The following is a 14,979-nucleotide window of genomic DNA, read 5'->3' as shown; positions in this document are numbered from 1 at the left end:
AGTCATTGATTTGTTCAATGCACTTACTCAGTGTTTGAATTGGAGCATAGTCTCCTGGTGAAATTGTTACGTCAATTTGTGTGTCAAGGCAAGGCAAGGCAATTTATTTGTATAGCACAATTCATACAGTAATGCAATTCAAAGTGCTTTACAGGATCAAACAGAGCAAACACAATACATTGAGAAGAAATACAAAACACACAAAATAATTAATTAAAAGAAAGAAAACCATGTTTAACAGTTCGAAAATTAGAATATTTAAATTTGAAAAGCCATATTAAAAATAAATGTTTTTAGACCTGATTTAAATTATTCTAAAGTGCTAGCCATTCTCAGATGTTCTGGGAGTTTGTTCCATGCATTAGGAGCATAGATGCAGAAGGCTGCTTTCCCACGCTTTGATCTCACAAATGGAACAGTGAGCTGGCCTGCGCCTGAAGACCTAAGGGGTCTGCTGGGTTCGTACCACTGAAGGAGGTCGTTGATATATTTGGGTCCTAGCCCGTTTAGTGCTTTATATGTGTGCATTAAAATCTTAAAGTCAATTCTCTCACTAACTGGAAGCCAATGCAGTGATCTCAGCACTGGAGTGATGTGATCTGTTTTCTTTGTCCGTGTTAAGATTCTGGCAGCAGCATTTTGAATTAGTTGGAGTTTACGGAGTGATTTTTTTGTGAGGCCTGTGAAGATGCTGTTGCAGTAGTCAAGCTTGCTAAAAACAAATGCATGGACAAGTTTTTCAAGGTCTTGCTTGGACATAAGGTCTTTAATACGCGAGATATTTTTTAGATGGTAGTAGGCTGATCTGTTGATTGCCCTGATGTGGCTGTTAAAATTGAGGTCAGAGTCTAAAATGATACCTAAGTTTCTTGCTTGACTTTTCGATTCGAGTAATAGTGATTCCAGGTGTGCAGAGACTTTAATTCTTTCTTCTTTGGTTCCAAAAACAATTACTTCGGTTTTTTTTTGTGTGTTGAGCTGTAAGAAATTACGGCACATCCAGTCATGTATTTGTTTTAGACATATGATCAATAAATCAGTCGGACCGTATTCATCTATGGAAAGTGATATGTAGATTTGGGTGTCATCCGCGTAATTATGATAAGAAATGTTGTTATTTCTAATTATTTGAGCAAGTGGCAGCATGTATAAATTGAATAGAAGGGGCCCGAGGATCGACCCCTGGGGAACTCCACAAGTCATTTTGGTTCTGTCTGATGTACAGCTACCAATTGAAACAAAATACTCTCCGTTTTCAACATATGATGTAAACCATTTTAGGACAGTGCCAGACAGACCCACCCATTTCTCTAGTCTTTCTATTAAAATGTTGTGATCTACGGTGTCAAACGCCGCACTGAGGTCTAATAGAACTAAAACTGTGGATTTCCCACAGTCGGTATTACAATGAATGTCATTTAAAATCTTTAATAAAACCGTCTCTGTGCTATGACGAGACCTAAAACCAGATTGGAAGGTGTCTAAAATGTTATTGGAGGTCAAAAAACTGTTAAGTTGAAGGTAGACAACCTTTTCAATTATTTTGCTTACAAATGGTAAATTTGAAATTGGCCTGTAATTACTGATTATCAGTGTATCGAGTGTGTTCTTTTTTAGCAGTGGCTTAATAACTGCAGTTTTCAAGCCCTTAGGGAAGTCACCTGAATGGAGCGACATGTTCACAATCTGCAGTACATCTGAGGCAATATAGCAATAGACATTTTTAAAGAAGTTTGTCGGAAGACTATCAAGACTACATGTAGTTGTTTTTAGATGGAATATAACGTCTTCAAGTGTTTTATGGCTGACTGGAACAAACTCTGACATGTTTGCTTCATTAATTATTTGTCCTTGCAATGGGAACATAGGGTCAAGACTAGGAATTGAGGAATTTATATCTTGCCTGATCTTTAAGATCTTTTCTGTGAAGAATAAAGCAAACTCATTACATTTCTGAGTGGAGATTAGTTCAGGGGCTATTTCCATTCTGGGGTTAGTTAACCTATCAATAGTGGAAAACAATAAACGAGAGTTATTAATATTTTTGTTGATAAGATCAGAGAAAAATGATTGTCTAGCTTTCTTCAGTTCAAGACCGTAGGTGAATAGTTTTTCTTTGTAAATATCATGATGTATCTTGAGTTTTGTTTTCCGCCATCTGCGTTCAGCTTTCCGTCATCCGCATAGCTATGGTAACTTATTTTGTTGTTTTTCATTATCTGAGCCAGTGGTAGCATGTAGATGTTAAAGAGAAGAGGCCCCAAGATGGAGCCTTGAGGTACCCCACATGTCATATTTGTCAACTCAGATGTGTATTTACCTATAGAAACAAAGTTGTTTTTGTCCTTTAAATAGGATTCAAACCAATTTAGAACTGTTTCCGAAAGTCCCACCCAGTTTTCTAGTCGGTCGAGTAATATGTTGTGGTCAGGGTAGGATTTTCATGGCGGCCATGGCCGTCGTAGCCCCTCGGTCTGGCCGTTATGCCCCACAAATAATTGTACGTCCTACGGCCACCATGGCCTGTGTGCCCCTGATACTGTTAAAATCTCGAAGTTGATTTAAAAGCGACAGAACAGTGTTTTCTGAACTGCATTATGCTGCGTTCACAACGGACGCGATGCGAATATTCTCATCGCTCTAACCGCTGGAGTTTCACCGCGGTTGTCAGCTGTGTTTACTCCTGTCATTCAAACAGAACGCGCTGGAGAGGGGGTGGGGCTTATTTCCATGTAAATACTGTGGTGGAAACCAACTGCGAAAAAATGAACATATTTTACCGTGATTTATTGTAATACACGTTTCAAAATGATGCCGAAGTAACTAAATACTGATACCGGTTAGTAAAAAACATGAATGAATGCTTTGACAAGTCTGCAGATAAGACGGCAAGCGAGAAACCTTTTACATTGCGTGAGAGAAAAATAAATAAAACGTGGCCACGTTTTATTTATTTTTCTCTCTATGAACCCTCTAGGGCTCCGTAGAAATGCAATATATTTGTTACATATTAATAGAATTTTAGATGTTTTGATTTGATTTTGGATTTGTGAATGGGAGAAGTAGTATATGGAAAACATACCAAACACTAATTATTCAATATTTTATATACGGTAATACTAAGGAGGCATAGGCCTATATGATATCATGTTTGACATTATTGATATTAAAAAAGTGATTTGTTTTCCATGTCATTCGTGTGTTTTTCTTAAAAAAAAGGGAAGTTATTTATTTGCAAGCTCCAAATCCAAATGTTTCCCTCAATGGCCTTTGTGCCCTGGCATGTGGCCTTTGCGCCCTGAAAAAATGTGTAACACCAAAGGCCAAATGGCCTTGCCCCTAAAATGACGAAATTCCAAGCCTGGTGGTCAACAGTGTCAAACGCAGCACTGAGATCTAATAATACTAACACTGAAGTTCTGCCACTGTCTGTGTTTAAGTGGATGTCATTAAAGACCTTTACAAGAGCAGTCTCAGTGCTGTGGTTTGGACGAAAGCCTGACTGGAAAACATCAAAACAGTTATTTAAATGCAAGAAATTACTCAACTGTTGAAAAACAACTTTTTCAATGATTTTACCTAGAAATGGCAGGTTTGATATGGGCCTGTAATTGTTCATTACTGAAGCATCTAGATTATTCTTTTTTAAGAGCGGTTTAATGACTGCAGTTTTCAGGGCCTTTGGAAACATACCTGAGTGAAGAGATTTGTTTACTATATGAAGTACTGTAGATCTGAGGCCATGCAAGGCAAAACATCTTTGAAAAATCCTGTTGGATTAGGAGGCATCAGGAGGAGGATTTCAGAAGTTGAATAATGTCCTCTAGGTTTTTATCATTAATCTGATGGAATTGTGTCATGGTGTTTGAATTGATATTAGGTGGACATAGGGACAACACATTTGCTGTTCCTGATGCAGAGGCACTGACTGCTTGTCTGATTTTCTGAATTTAGTCAGTGAAAAGGGAGGCAAAATCATTGCACGCCCTGGTGGATAGAAATTCAGAGGCTACTGACACTGGGGGGTTAGTTAGTCTGTCGACGGTAGCAAACAAGGCACGTGCATTGTTTTTGGTAATGATGAGAAGAAAGACTGTCGTGCGTTTTTCAATTCCAAATTATAAAGGCCAAGTCTCTCTTTATAGATTTCAAAGTGAACCTGGAGATTTGTTTTTCGCCACCTACGTTCAGCTTTTCAACACTCTTTTCAACACTTTCTGCTCTCACGGTCATGGCCTTTCTCCATGGAGATACTTTCTTCCCAGTCACTTCCTTTACCTTAGTTGGAGCAATGGCATCTATAACATTTTTAATTTTTGAATTAAAATGATCTACTAGCTCATTTACTGAGATGTTAGCAGGGGCAAGTGTGGAAGAACAATTCTGAGTAAATATTTCCCTAGTGTTTTCAGTTAAATATCGCTTTGTGGTTACCTCTTTTTGAACATTTTTGTGAACAGAAATAGAGCTCTCAAAGAACACACAGGAATTATCAGAGAGTGCAACATCAGTCACCACAACCTTAGAGATATTCAGACCCTTTGAGATAATTAAATCCAGAGTGTGCCCCTTATTGTGCGTGGGCTCCGTCACATGCTGAGTCAGTCCATAGTTATCAAGAACACAAAACAGTTCTTTAGCCCCTCTGTCCTGGGGGTTGTCAACATGGATGTTAAAATCACCAACAATGACTAGACGGTCAAAGTCAATACACACTATAGACAGCAGTTCAGTAAAGTCATCAAAAAAGCTTGCACAGTATTTGGGTGGTCTATAGATATTTAGGAACAGAGCTCGAGAGGAGCATTTCAGCTGAAGGGCCACATATTCAAAATAATCAAAGTTCCCATAAGATGTCTTCCTGCATTGAAGGGAATCATTGAACATAATAGCAACTCCACCTCCTTTCTTATGCATTATTTCCTGACTCATAAAACTAAAGTTGGGAGGGGTTGATTCAATAAGAACAGCTGCTCTGTTATTTTGTTCAATCCAAGTTTCTGTTAAAAACATAAAATCGAGATTGTGCTCAGTGATAAAATCATTGACTAAAAACGTTTTTCCTGCCAAAGATCTGACATTTAATAAAGCTAGTTTAAGTTCGTTAAACACACTATCAGTCAGATTTGTTGTGACAAGCTGTGACTGACATGGAATCACTGCTAAATTTGATAAACTCACACGAACGTTTGAGCACTTCCTGTTTCTAAGCTGATTCACTGCTCTTAATCTATTACCTATCAACACAGATATCGGCAAAGCTACTAGCAGGCAGGGCCCTGGCATGTCCTGGAAAGAGTTGAGAGTGTCATACGCCCTTGAGCCTGGACCCAGCACATATCAGTAAGAGTTTGTTGTGTTTTGTACACACACATCCTTATCAGGCTTCGGAGACTGCAGATGCTTTCTTGAAGGGAGGGGAGGTGGTTGACGTAGGCACGGTGATGAAGACGGGGGAGATGGTGCGCGTCTCTGCGGTGATTTTGGTGGGCGTCGTTGAGGAGCGGGGGTAAAGGACATGCTGCCAACCCTGCATATCGCCTTAGTTTGGTCTTTGAACTCCAGGAAGGAATCGGTTCCAACCCTCTGTATTTCCTTCGTGTGTTCAGCGATCTCCAGGAGGGTGGGTGAGGGTGAAAGGGTGAACGGAGAGTAGAGAGAGCTGTGGGGTGAAGGAAGAGTCTCCTCAAAGGTGATAGGGGGGGTGAAGGGCGGTGGAGACTCCTCCATTTGTCTCCCATAATCAAGACATTCCTCAGGCGGGTGCAGTGATATATTTTCAAGGTTTTCTGAGCGATGTGTTGTGTCTTTCTCTTGTTTTGATTCCTCTTGTTGCTTGTCCTTGGCAGAGGGAACAGATTGATGACGTAGGCAGTTGAATACGTTAGAGATAAACAATGTCACTCCTGACTTGTTCAGGCAAACTCCATTTGCCTTAAAAAGATGTCTGCGGTCCCAGAAAAAGTTAAAGTTGTCAATAAAATGAACAGAATGGTCAGTACAGACAGTTGAAAGCCAGGTGTTCAGTGCAAACAATCTGCTGAATCTCTCCACTCCTCTTCTGACTGGCGGTAGAGGGCCACTGATGAACACATCTGCATTTAGAGAGCTGACAGTTTCCAACAGACATTTAAAGTCTTCTTTCAGCACTTCTGACTCTTGTTTCACAACATAATTTGTTCCAATGTGCAGTACCACATTCTTCACAGTCGGATGTTCAGCCCCAATATGCAGGATCTTCTCAGCCAAGTCAGAGACCATATCCTTGGGAAAACAGAGTACTTTGGTGTTGTTCTTACTACACAGACTTTTTACATCTACAGCACAGTCACCCACAATCAGAGTTTCAGGCCCAGTCGTTAGCTTTCCCTCTAGCCTTTTACTTTTGGAGTAGCTATTGGTCCTTACCCTGCTGTGTGAAGAGGACAGGTTATCCAGGTCATCAGAAAGAGATCTCCGGTTCTGGGTCAGCGGAGTGTATCTGCTCTGGATTGGCACACTTGGTGGTTTAGGAGGATTGTTTGTAGTTCTCCCTTTAGCAGCTGTCCACGGCTGTTTCCTAGTATGAATAGGGGTTGAAGAGGCGCTCTTCCTGGGTGATAACAATGCAGGCCAGCCGGTCGCATCACAGATTTCAGAGCGCTGGGCTCCCAAATCCCATGGAAATGATTTACTCTTAGGCTTTGCACCCAGAGAGTTCCAGGGAGGACTACCACTTGTAGATTTATTACCCAGTACACAGCCCTCCTGTTCCTTGGAATCCTTGTAGCTGCTAACTAGCTTTGAGTTGGCATGCCTTTGTCCATTATTTTGCAACACTGGTAAAGTGGTGTCATTCCAACCTTGTCCATTCACTTCCACGTTAACTTCCAACGTTGCATTTTCATTTCCAACACGACCATCTTCTGTAGAAGTTTGTGGAAGTCATCTGTAGTGAATGGAGGCATTTTGCTGCTAAATATTATGCAGTACCACGCTTTAGCTGTTGCTATGCCACGCTACTGTAAGACTGAGGTCGTCGTAAAAATATTGAAATATGGCTGAAACCCTCCGTCTATTTACGAAGAATAACTGTCCCAGTGATAGGTTAATGTCCAGGAGCCGCTGCTCGAAGTTTTCAGAAAAGAAAAATAGAAAAAGAGCATAAAAAAGTAAGCAGAGGCAAGAGCAAGCAGAAAAGCATCTGCACTGTAAGAAGGCTACACCATATATATCAGTAAATATCAGTAAGATTCAATGAAGGAACAATACGAAATATCTAAAATGCCTTTTTAAAGACAAACAGTCACATGGTATGAACACAGAAAAGTTAAACCACCTCAATACGGAACTATGGGATTTTTAGCTTTTGCAGACCATCTACATGCACAAACATCTATAGAACACACTATAGGAAAGGGAAAACCCCAAAAAGCATAATAGGGCCCCTTTAAAGAGGATAATCAATGGGGTTTTTTTGGGACTAAATGAACAAAACTGTAGATCAGAAAGTAACCTTTGTAAAAATAAAAGAGCTGTCCAAAATGCATTTATTTCTCTAATGCTTAAACAGCAATGTCCATAGCTGCCTGAGAGTCGACAAACATATTTAGCGAAAATTATACAAAAATAAACACAGTAAACAACATTCGGAAGACAATTTATGTGCGGGGAGTTCTTGTGTAGATGCCCTGGATAACTTGCCGGAGAGGAAAGTCAGTAAATCAGAATGGAGCTTTCTTGCGGGTGGTTCTTTCTCTATCTTTCTTCTTTACTGATAATTCCCAAAGCCTTTTTTTAAAGCCCTTAATGTCAAATAAAAACTATATTATACAATTGAATGAGGCATTTAATAGAGTCTGGAGCTGTAGGAGCATGCTGGCCCAACATGATTTCTGGGGTGAATTATAATAAGAAATAGATCCTCAGAATGCCTGCTGAGTGGGAGACATGGAGGAAGAGGAAGACAGTGAGGAAGAGAAAGACTTCACTAAGAATGTGAGTTCACTGACAGGATTTGCGGCGTCAAGCCTGTTGTGCTTCTCTCCTGCATGTCAATACTACATTTTCTGCATCCTGAGAAATTCTATGGAAATCCTGCATATTTATAAAGCTCACACATGTCTTACCATATATTAGAAGAGACAGTAAGAATCATGCAAATAGGAGGACTTGGGGACGTCCCTCAACTGGAGTCTTCCTCACATGCATTTCAGGATTATTTACTGACTTGTGTGAGCAGTCACTCGATCCTTATGGATATGTTTCACTCACTTCTGATTCAATATCAACTTGGCAAAATTCTGCCCTGCCGCTCATGTTTATCCGATCAATGGCACGCCCGGAAAAATCGATTGGGATACCAATCGAAAGGAAGAGTCCATGCTCAAAACTCAATCAGAATCAAGAGCTACTTCAGCAGAGGCTCACTTAGGATTGATCGGCCGATATGAGGTGTGGACAGCAACACTGACAAGCCGGTACACCTTGGGCCTTTGAGGGCATAAACATCGATATTGTATTCAGGATAACAAAATATGATTTATCAGGCGCTTTTCAAAATTCTTCAGGCCATTTTAGTTCGTGAAAGAAGAACTTTTAAAAAGCCCTGCCGGAATTTTAAAGGGTAAAACTCCAAATGTAAAATGTAACAGTTTTATTTCTACACCTGTCTCGTTATGTTTCTTCTTTTGTTATAAACCAGGCTGTAGACTTGGATATAAATAAATGTACAGTTACTTTTTCAGTTTAAAACATTTGAAGTGTTTAAACTTAAAGGTGGGGTAAGTTTGAGAAACCGGCTCGAGATACACTTTTTGTTATATTCCATGGAATGCTCTTAACATCCCGATAGAAATGAATATCTTAAGTGCTTTGACACAAAATCCATTAAAAAATGTCATCTGTGGAAGCCGTAGTACTGTAAAAAGCACGACCAATCATCTGAGCCGGCCCGGCTAAAATAACTGGATGGCCTACTTACCTGTCAGCCTTCCATCTGTGCACAAACTTATCTCGTGCCCTCATTGGTCATGTGCGCGTTCGTGTGTGTTGGAGGAGGGGCTCTGTAAGGAAGTGGCACATTTTTTCCGGCTGTGTATTTTCAAATTCTAGCGCACTCGAGCTGGTTTCTCCAAAATTACCTACCCCACTTTTAACTTAAAACATTGAAAGTGTTTCTGTAGTGCCAACTCGATTTACTTGATACTCAATTATTAGTATTAATATGACTAGGACCAACCTCCTTTTATTCTGACCTAACCTTAACACATAATTACAATTATGTTGACCCAACATCAGTCAATTTAGTTAGACCAGAGCATAGTCAATAAGCCAACTCAAATCTAAAGAATGAATAAAATCAATTAATATGGTTAATGTTACTATCATAAAATGTGTTTGGCTGACCTAAATAAATCATTACTTTTTGTTGAATGAACCAAATGGCCTAATGTAACTATAGTGTGGAAATACATTCCATGTTCAATTTAAGTTCACCCAAAGAGTTATTTTTACCTGTTCTTTCTTTCCACTCTATGTAACAGGAAGACTATTATGTCTATTATGTATGACGTATGGACAGTGGCTGCAGCAGATGAGTGCACAGTGCCCTTCAGTTGAGTTATAGTCACCATCTAAATGTGTAATAGGTGACTTAAAATGATGATTAGGCTTTGTTCCAGATTTGTTCTTTTCTTTTAGTAACACGTTACACTCACATGTCATTTTCTAGCGGCCTGCGGCTGGCCCTCACAGCCACCGCGGATTCCTGTAAATTGCTGTGAAGATGAAGCTGTTGCCTCAGAGCCAGACAGGACAGTAATTCTCCTCTCCACTTCTATTATGGGCTTTTCATTTCTTCCATTTACTCCATACCGACTGAATGGGAATAAACTCTTCATCATCCTTTCCACTGTAACCATCTGCCTGCATACCTGCCCCGCCGAAGAATGGCTGCCATCCGACAAATACCAAAGCTCAGTCAAGCTTCAAGGAAAAATAACAAAGCTGATTGAAACTTTATTATGTCTATTGTCTTCACCTACTGGAGCAAACAAAAGCTCTTTGCAGCAGTAAATGACCTCCCTGCACAAACCAAATTGGAGCATCACACCAAAATGTGAAACTAATCCTGAATTCATGAGATTAAAGAAGTTGTGCTCGGTGGCATCGGAGGGGAGAAATAATAATCTGGCAGACACACTCCATTTCATTTCCTGGATGCTGGCATGCAAATGAGGCTCATTTGTATAATCTTTCCAAATGAAAAACAGATAATCAAATACCATCAGAAGCCATTAATATTCAATTTGTTGTCGCGTATGCAAAGTCATGCAGTTGGAGAAATTCAAAAGGAGAGGCGAGTGGACCTGACTGGGAAGAGAAGACAAATTGGCATACGCAACATTTCCGAGCTTCTAGTGTCGCATCGAGTGATCGGCGCCATGCTTTTACTGTCTATCACCGCATTAGTAATGCTCCTACAAGTCTACTTTAGTGAACTGATGTTTTTCTACCAGCAGAGCATAGCATGGACCAATGCCACATTTTGCACCCCAGCATTTATAGTCAAAGCAATGTCTGAGCTGAATGAGCCTTCAAACAAATACACAAAACTCAGCGATATTCTTGACCAAATCCTTAAGCCCGCTTTGAAAGCTGTTTCTATTTGAATTCTGGAGAAAATACTTCCAAATATTGATCCCCAAACCGAGAAAGGTGTTGGTTTAAATGAAGAATTAAAAAAGGCCACCTAAACTCTGTTACTGAGAGAGACAAGGAAAGGTACCACAAAGTCACTGAGCATTAATGGACAAGTTTAATATTAGAAAATGTAATAAAATGATTTATATTTATATATTTTATCTAAGAATATGGCAATAGTTAGATCAATAGAGATGTGCAAGAAGATCATCCTGCTGAACAAAACGTGTAGGTATCATAAATGTGTTGCACAGATCTTTCAGTGAAAAATGCCATTGCTTTTAGTCACAGAGCCTTGCCACGCTAACCTCTGTGTCGGCCTACAACAGTAAGTCATCAGGGCACAAGTCTATTGGCTTCCTATACAATTTTTTAATTGCAGTTGTATTAAATATCCATACACCTGGTTACTGTCGAAGACACTTGAAGTAATTGTATGTCTTTATCTTGAGTTGAGAACCAAGCCATGGAAGAAAACGAAATTGACACAATCCCTTTAATATTAGGTTTTCAAAACAATGCTGCCATGGTGTTATTACAGCTGAGGGAGACTGACAGAACAGTTTCATACGAATAAACTGTCTGAATAAAACCTGCTTCCTGCAAGATTCTGTCAAGTATAAGACAAATATTAGTCTGAGTGCAGCACTAAGAGAGACGATCTATTGTTTCTAATATCAACAACTGACCAGGAATGCTCACATATCCACCAATTATAATGCTGCATACCATTTGTTCTCCAAACTTCAGTATGTTAATAAACTTTATGTCGTCATTGGGAAGCAACATGGGATCTAAAAAGGTATTGCATTTAATTACTTTCATAGATTATCATATAGAGTTGTTGTTCCAGCTGCATTCATAAATTGAATAAACATGAATGCAGCACAATGCCCTATTTCACAATGTTAGCAAAAGAGTTACCTATCCACTCCGTGATTGTTATTGGCTCCAAAATGTAAAAACACACTATTCAAGAGAGCTACGATTTGAACAATTGTATTGGGTTTGATCAGATCGGCTACATTTGAATAGTTTATAGATTAAAATATCACAACCAATGCATCAAACATCCATCCAATAGTTATTCAAGTTGAGGATAGTTCAGATGGAAGCCTTTTCCTTTGATTCCGCACCACATGCCAGTTTGTGCACTTCCTCTCATCCCTGCAATTTTACATAATGATCTTTGGGTTAAAACGGAGGCGACCCTGCCCAGATGTGGCGCTGACTTGACCCATGCAGTCAGCCTCATCGTGACTCCCCGGCTGAATGCTAATGTGCACCTGCTAATGGTTGCGCAGCCTAAATAGATGTCTTGTATCCATTCAGAGTCAGATCCTGTGGTCGTATCTGTTCTCTTTAACCCACGTTTTCCCTTCAGGCATCATTTTAGAAACCTGGGGAAGTTTCAAATCAATCATGCATCCACTTTTTTTTTTTTTTACACGCACTTAGTATTGAGCTCAAAGCCGGAGATTGTGGAAGATGATAAGCAACACTTGGTATGCTACAGATTTCGAACACGTATACATATCTGTGGGAATTAGTTCCAAGTCTCTCTCCCACATTCACTCCGTTTCTTCCCCTTGTCTCCTTTTCAAGTTCGAAATCCTCTTAAGGGAGGTTTTCCAAAATAACATCATCTTCAAACAAACATTTCACTTTTAATCATTGCATTGTTCTCCCCTATACAATTCACCCTTTTGAAGCTGTTCTTTTTCTGAGTGTCCGCAGGGATTTGCTCCCTTGTGGCCTCTCTGCTTACACCAAAGCCTCTCTTTTCAAACCCAGCTTTGAGGGAAAACGGGGGGGTGGGGGGGAAGAAACCTCATAGGGAAATAGGTGATACCCTGATGAACAATCCACTGGTGCATACCTGACAGGAATAGTGATGTTATCACCTTGTCAGTTCATTGTAACACAGAAATATGATTTCTCACTGGACATTCACATGTCAGTCAAGAAGTTGGGCGGATAGTACTCACACACAAACACACACTTAGCAAACACCTGCTTCATTACACACATTCATGCAGGCTTTGATGATCCAACAAAGAAGCACACATTTCTACTTTCTTGTACATTTCGCATATTTTGAGATGATGGTTGAGGTTGGATAGTTTCTAGTGCTTAGGAAAGTTTCTAACAGTGAAATAACCCAGAAGTACGTGCCATGATAAGCACTGTTGGATTTCTCAAGGTGATTGGAAAAGGAGCTTCAATGCTTCCATTATCATCTCCTTTAGCTTAGGATACACTGAACCATTCTTTACAAATTGAAATAATGCTGTCCCACAATTCCATGCTGTGACGGAGCGGGTCACAGAGTGACTGACTCCGCCACTGACAGCTGACACACACACGCACACACAGTCACACACCAAACATTTCCTGCTCTCTTCCTAAAAAGGAACCATGCAATGTATTATTTATTGTGTGTTTGTTAATTTGTTAAATGATTATGTTAAGAGGTGGTTAACCTGTTTGGGTCGGATTTTTTTATGTTGACAATGTTGTTTGAGGTAATTGCGTCACCTGTTGACGGTAAGCCTGTGGGAGGGGCTATGGGTTCAAAATGGACGGTTTTTGGCCCTGGAGGAGGACTCGAAGAATGTTGCAATGAAGGCAACAGCTGGGACGTGTTCGGGAGATGGTTGCAGAGAAGGCAACACCAGAGCATGTTTACTCTGATGAGTGATGGACGGTTTAATTTGGACATTTATTTATTTTGTTTAAGTTGTGCTGGTTCGTTATTTTCTTTTTTTGCTGCTGTTATTAAAGTTTTGGAGCTTAACCCGACCGACTAGGCCAGTGTTTGTGAACGGACAAATAGAGCCCCGTCACACATGCGGACACAACTTTTATCGTGACGGCGCATTCAGAAATGTACGGAACAACTATAAAAATGCAGATAAAGTTACAGTGCTCATTAAGCATTGTCCATAGTGCTTCTGTTAAACCATACGGCGAAATATGAACGATACACTAATTACTGTTGAAAATCATAAAATTAAGTCAACAGTTGTGTGGGGTTTCTTGAGCTAATGTTTTAGAATATTATTTTGTCCAACCCTTTTGAATGTTGGTATACACACTGGAAGATGTAGGCATAACAAGTAATGCATATATTGCATCACGTTTTTTTTTATTCAAATAGTTTCATACACTCATACTAGTAATTGAATTACAAGCACATTATTTTAATTTTAAATCAAACATAAGTAATGAAGCAAGATATGTTTTTTACTGTTGTCCATGTTTATAAACCAACATGAGTCAGTCTTCCCACAGCTGACATCAATAACTTCCTCTTCCGCATGTCAAATACGCTGCCCAGTGCAAGTCAAGCCCCCAGGAAGTGCGCCGGAGTCTGAGGAGAATATGTGGCCAAACGGCGGTACTACACTTCCTTTAGGTTGCTGGGCCCGGAAACACTTTTTCCCATTGACTTAAATTGGGAAAGAATGGTCTGTAACTCGTTGGATATTTTTTTTTAAACTAAATAAACTACCCAGTATGAACACTTGTATAGCCCTTATTAAAAACATTCGTTCCTCAAGTTGTAAAAATGTGCTAATAACGTTATTCTGAGAGTTATTTCCCTCTGCATTATGAACGTGCATCTAACCCACGGGACCGCGCCGCCCGGCACGTTCATGTTACGTGTTCAGTACTACATGCGTTTATCTTTACCCATGGATGCACAATAACAACGGACCCATATCGCCTTACTGCCATCCCACGGAGCTGTAATAATGGATATATTGCACATGTTTGCTGTAATTCATAATTTGTAAAATATTATACTACATGGGCTGTATGATGTAAATCTTGTACCGTAAATGTTGTATTAAATAAAGTTAATATTACGGACGTTAGATTAACGTCCCTGTAGCTTATTATTGCACTAAGAAGCTTATTGCACTGTATATATATATATATATATATATATATATATATATATATATACAGTGCAATAATTATTTCATGCTAAATGAAGCTCTGTTGGATATCACTAGATCCTGTTACAGCGTAATATAATTACATAACGATTTATGTGCACATTAGCATAATTACTAGCTAGCCGCTAGCTGCTAACTGCCGCCTCGTTAATATCAAATCCATCATAATAACAAATCATTACCATGCTGTCATGAACGCACGGTGCTGTTACGTGTACGCAAATTGACGTGCTTGATGTGAACGAGCATTTTGGTTAAAGTTGTGCATGCTCTATGAGCGCACATACGAGTACTTCTCAGGCATGCCGGGTAATCTGTGACGTTTCACTCT

The sequence above is a fragment of the Gymnodraco acuticeps genome, unplaced genomic scaffold, assembly GCF_902827175.1.
Source record: "Gymnodraco acuticeps unplaced genomic scaffold, fGymAcu1.1, whole genome shotgun sequence".
NCBI classification, from domain to species: domain Eukaryota; kingdom Metazoa; phylum Chordata; class Actinopteri; order Perciformes; family Bathydraconidae; genus Gymnodraco; species Gymnodraco acuticeps.
This window is presented reverse-complemented; position numbering follows the sequence as displayed.